The sequence below is a fragment of the Arachis ipaensis genome, chromosome B04 (assembly GCF_000816755.2).
Source record: "Arachis ipaensis cultivar K30076 chromosome B04, Araip1.1, whole genome shotgun sequence".
NCBI lineage: Eukaryota > Viridiplantae > Streptophyta > Magnoliopsida > Fabales > Fabaceae > Arachis > Arachis ipaensis.
The window spans coordinates 127,856,288-127,860,938 of record NC_029788.2 but is presented as its reverse complement, the minus strand read 5'-3'; positions in this window follow the sequence as shown (position 1 = coordinate 127,860,938).

The window sequence follows — 4,651 nt, the reverse complement described above, 5'->3', positions numbered from 1 at the left end:
TATTAAAATGTGCATACATTTTTTTTTTCGGTTTTTTTTATTCAAAACATGTGTCAAATTTTAGGCCAATGCTAATAAGTTGCACTTTTATATGATGAAAGAAATTACAATACATCTTTATAAAATAATAATATGAGTAAAGGACAAATTCGTTCCTAATCTTTTTTTTTACGGACATTTTCGTCTCCGAAAATTGGAAAATACTTTAATGTTTCTGATCCCCAAGAAAAGTGGACATTTTTACCCCTCTGTTAGAGTCTCTCCATTTGCCCTGACGAAAAACGGTGACGTGGCTCCCGTGGCGCTCACGTGGCTGTTACGGGCTGCCACGTCGAATGGCCTTTTGAAAAGAGGACAAATTTATCCCCAGAGTCCAAAACGCTACTGTTTCTCCCCCACCTTTCGAAACTAACCTTAACTCACATACACAATACCCATAACACCAAAACGATCAAAATCCTTCCCCCTGTTTCTCCCTCCAAAATTGCACTACATGGAAGAGCAATCGGCGTGCGATGAAGTAGCTGTCAGCGGCAAGAAAGAAGGTTATTGTGGATGTCAGCACTGCCGTCTTCCTGTGAAGGTAAGATTGCCTTGCTTACCCCTGAATTTTCTGTAGTTCATGTATGTACTAAGGGTGAAGTCATCATGTGTGCATGTTGACAGTGTGTGTAACAGTGGTGTAATGATGGCTAAAAATTATTTTGAGTATGGTGTGTAGTAGTAGTAACAAGTATTGTGTTAGGGCGACGGTGGTTCTGTAATAAATTTTGAATGTATCCTAGTACTGACACATAGTTGTTTGTTGGTCAATTTCAGATGGTTGATGTTTTTGTGGTGCCAGTTTTTCACCATGGAGGCAACTTCGTGAGAGGTAGTGATGGTGTCCTTGTTTATAAAAATGGTAAGAAAGAGAGGTTCCCGGAGATGGACCTAGATTTTGTGAACTTCGGGGACCTTGTAACCTTATTTAAGGGTTTGGGATACCAGTCATACAAAACAGTATACTGGTATGATCGAAGTAGTGGCGATATTGAGTCTGGGCTGAACGAGTTAACCGGGGACGCAGGGATCAATGCAATGCGAGAGAACTTACTGAAGGACCAATAGTCTCTTGAGTTCCACATTTACTTTGATCACCCCGTTGATGCTCCGGAGGTAGTAGATGATGCTGGCAAGCATGGTGATGGCGAAGTGGATGTGGATAAAATTTTAGAGGAATTGAAGACATCCTCTTCATCGGATGATGAGTACGAGAGCACCGAAGATGTATTGTATAAACCTCCACCAGTTGGGTTTGAGAGTGATGGAAGTGATTCTGACAGTAATAGCGGGGCTGCTGGTGGCAAGAGAAAAAGAGTAACGAAACCCAGAAAGAAAGTGGTAACCCCCAAGAAGAAAGTTGCAAAGAGACAAGGGATGAAGGATAAATATAAGAAGGGTAAGAAGAAGGTGCAATATGGTGCGAGGGAGAATGCAAGTGGAGAAAACAGCAGTCATGCTAAAACAGGGGCAGGTGGTGATGGTGGAATGCACTCAACTGCTGGGCCGAATGATGAAGGAGATGGTGGCAATAGGCCTGAAGTGGTGCCGGATAATGTAGGGAGATACTATGTAGGTGAAGTCCCAACAGAGCCTGAGGAAATCATGTTTGAGTACAAGTCCAAGGAATTGCACACACCTATATCATCCGAGGATGAAGGTCAAGGCCACAAATTTTCAGAGTTTGATGATGACTATGCTCATAGTCAGGGCAGATTTGAGTTAGGGATGAGGTTTGCAACTGTTGAACGGTTTAAAGATGTGGTAAAGGACTCATTCATTGCTTAAGGGAGGGAGGTTAAGTGGATCAAGAATGATAGGGAGAGAGTCAGAGTGGGCTGTAAAGATGAGGAGCGAAATTTCTTGGTTCATTTGTCTTACAACAAAACCCTGCAATGTTACCAAGTTAAAACATACCAGTCAGAACATAGTTGTGCAAGGGATTTAGGGAGCAATGCAGCTGACCAGCATTGGATGGTAAAGGATTCATTCATTACTGAGGGGAGGGAGCTGAAGTGGATCAAAAATGATAGGGAGAGGGTCATAGTGGGTTGCAAGGATGAGGAGTATCCGTTCTTGGTTTATTTGTCATACAACAAAACCCTGCAGTGTTATCAAGTTAAGACGTACTAGCATGAACATACTTGTGCAAGGGATTTAGGGAGTAATGCAGCTGATTAGCATTGGATTATCAAGGAAATTGAGAAGCGGATGGCTACCCAACCACACATGAACACTAGGGAGGCAACTGAATTCCTAAGGGAGGAATTTTCGTTATCTCCCCATCCTAAGATGGTGTATAGAGCAGTAGTTGAGGCCAGAGATAAGATAATGGAAAACGAGAAGGAACAATACAAGAGGACAAAGAACTATTGTGAGCAGATTTTGAATAGTAATCTAGGATCTACTGCAAGGTTGGAACTTATGACAATTCCAGAAGCCCCGCCTATTTTCGACAAGATATACATATGCTTAGATGCCTGTAAAAGAGGGTTCAAAGAAGGGTGCAGGCCTTTGCTGCACCTGGATGGTTGCTTTCTCAAGACATACTACATTGGAAAATCACCCTGGTAAACTAGCACCAGTACAGCAAAAAAGGATGAAAAGATTAGTTACTCTTAGCACAAAGTGGACGGCAGAGTGAGTTGGAGACAATGAAAGAAAAAGGTTTGAGGTGAGCCGCAAAGGAAGCAAGGTTGATGTGGACCTCATTAAATACACCTGCTCCTGCAATCGATGGTAACTTACTGGTAAACAACATATCTACTTATAATGCGTTGACTACATTGTTAGTTGTTTGTTCACCTGTAATTGTTAACTGTTTGCTCTCCGATCAAATTGAATACATTATTTGGGTAGGGATGTCATGCACACATGCACTTGCTACTATTGGAAAGAGGCGTGACAAGGCAGAAGATTATGTGCACCCCTGGTTGTGTATGGAATCAATCAAGATGACATATTCACACTGCATCAAATCAGTCCCCAGTGCAAAATTTTGGCCCCGAACTGACTTCTCACAACTAGACCCACCCATCATCAAGAGACCTATTGGTCGGCCAAAAGTTCACAACAGACAGAAAGATCCTGCTGAGCTATTGATGCAAGGGAGAAAATTGAAGAAGTCATTCTTGGTGGCTTGCAGTAAGTGTGGTAAAAAGGGCCACAACTACAAAACCTGCAAGGGAGCTCCATCAAACCCCAACTGAAATCCGAAAACAAAGCAGCCTAAGAAGAAAGGAGGAAGCAGCTCTCAAGCACTGGTTGTGCTTCCTTTGTCCTAGTTAGCTCCACCTCCAGGGATAATTTCGCTTTGTGTATTTTTGGTTTAGAGTATACACTCCTATAGTAATCCTGATTTAGCAATAAGTTTTTCAAGGACTGATCTGTCTTACTGCCATATAGTTTAGGGATGAATGAGTATTAGTACCATATTCCTCAAGGATCAGTGTGTCTTAGTGTAGAAAAGTTAGAGGATTAATCTGTCTTATTATTATACTGATAGATCATGTTCATTAACTCTCCAGGATTCTTCAAGCAGCCAACCAAGCAACATAACACCCCTGCAACAAGCAACTACTGTAACTATTTAATTGTTTGTCTTTGTGATCAATTTGATATATGAGTTGTTTGAATGCCAGTTGATGTGCTTTATTTTTTCCCATGGGTTGGTCTCCTCCTGCGTGCAGGTTCTGAGTGCAACCGCACCAAATCCTGCAAATGTTGCACCAGCTCCAACCAGGGTTACTAGATCCACACTTATGATAGCACCTCCGGGAGCAACAGTCACTCCATTCAGGCCACCAGCCGCAACTACAACCCCTCCATGTAAAGCTCCAGGCAAGGCTCCATCGATGGTTAACAACACTTCTCGCCTGAAACCATCAAAATTCATACCAAAGCAGAAGATTTTCAGGCCACTGACACCACTGGTTCAAGGACAGTCTAGCACACCGCAGGTAGCACCAACTCAAGAAGTCTCCCAAAAAACAACACCAAGTGACCCAACATCTAGGGAATCAACATGAGTGAAGGCTGACGACATTATGCTTTTTTTTTTGTTTAGATGTGACCCAATGTAACTGATAACCACAAATTATAGATACAATTTCTTTTTTTTTTTTGGTTTGGGTCTTTATTTTGGTTCAAACATTACTTGTGAAGTAAGGAGATGTTAATGGTAGCATGCCATACTAGTTTCCTTATATTTTGATGTTAGTTTAGATGATGAATGTATAGTTTTACACTATCAATGGTTGAAACTTTGATTTCATGTGATTTTGCCAACTTTCGTTTCATACATACATAATCACAAACATGACCCAAAGTGATACCAAATACACAAATAATTAATACATTTCATTTTCAACATTTCGCATGTCTTACATCATTTCTTACAACTAAATAAAGCAAATATCAGGACAACAAACATCACACATATGCTCCACCCAATTGGATTTTTTTGAACCTCTAACGCTTCTATCCTCTTCTCCAACAACATTATCCTGTTTTCCATTTCTTTGTTCCAGTGATGCTCTTCACCATGCAAAATTTGCTCCTACCCCAGGTACCTTGTAAAACCAACACCAAGACCAGCTATGTGCTCGTC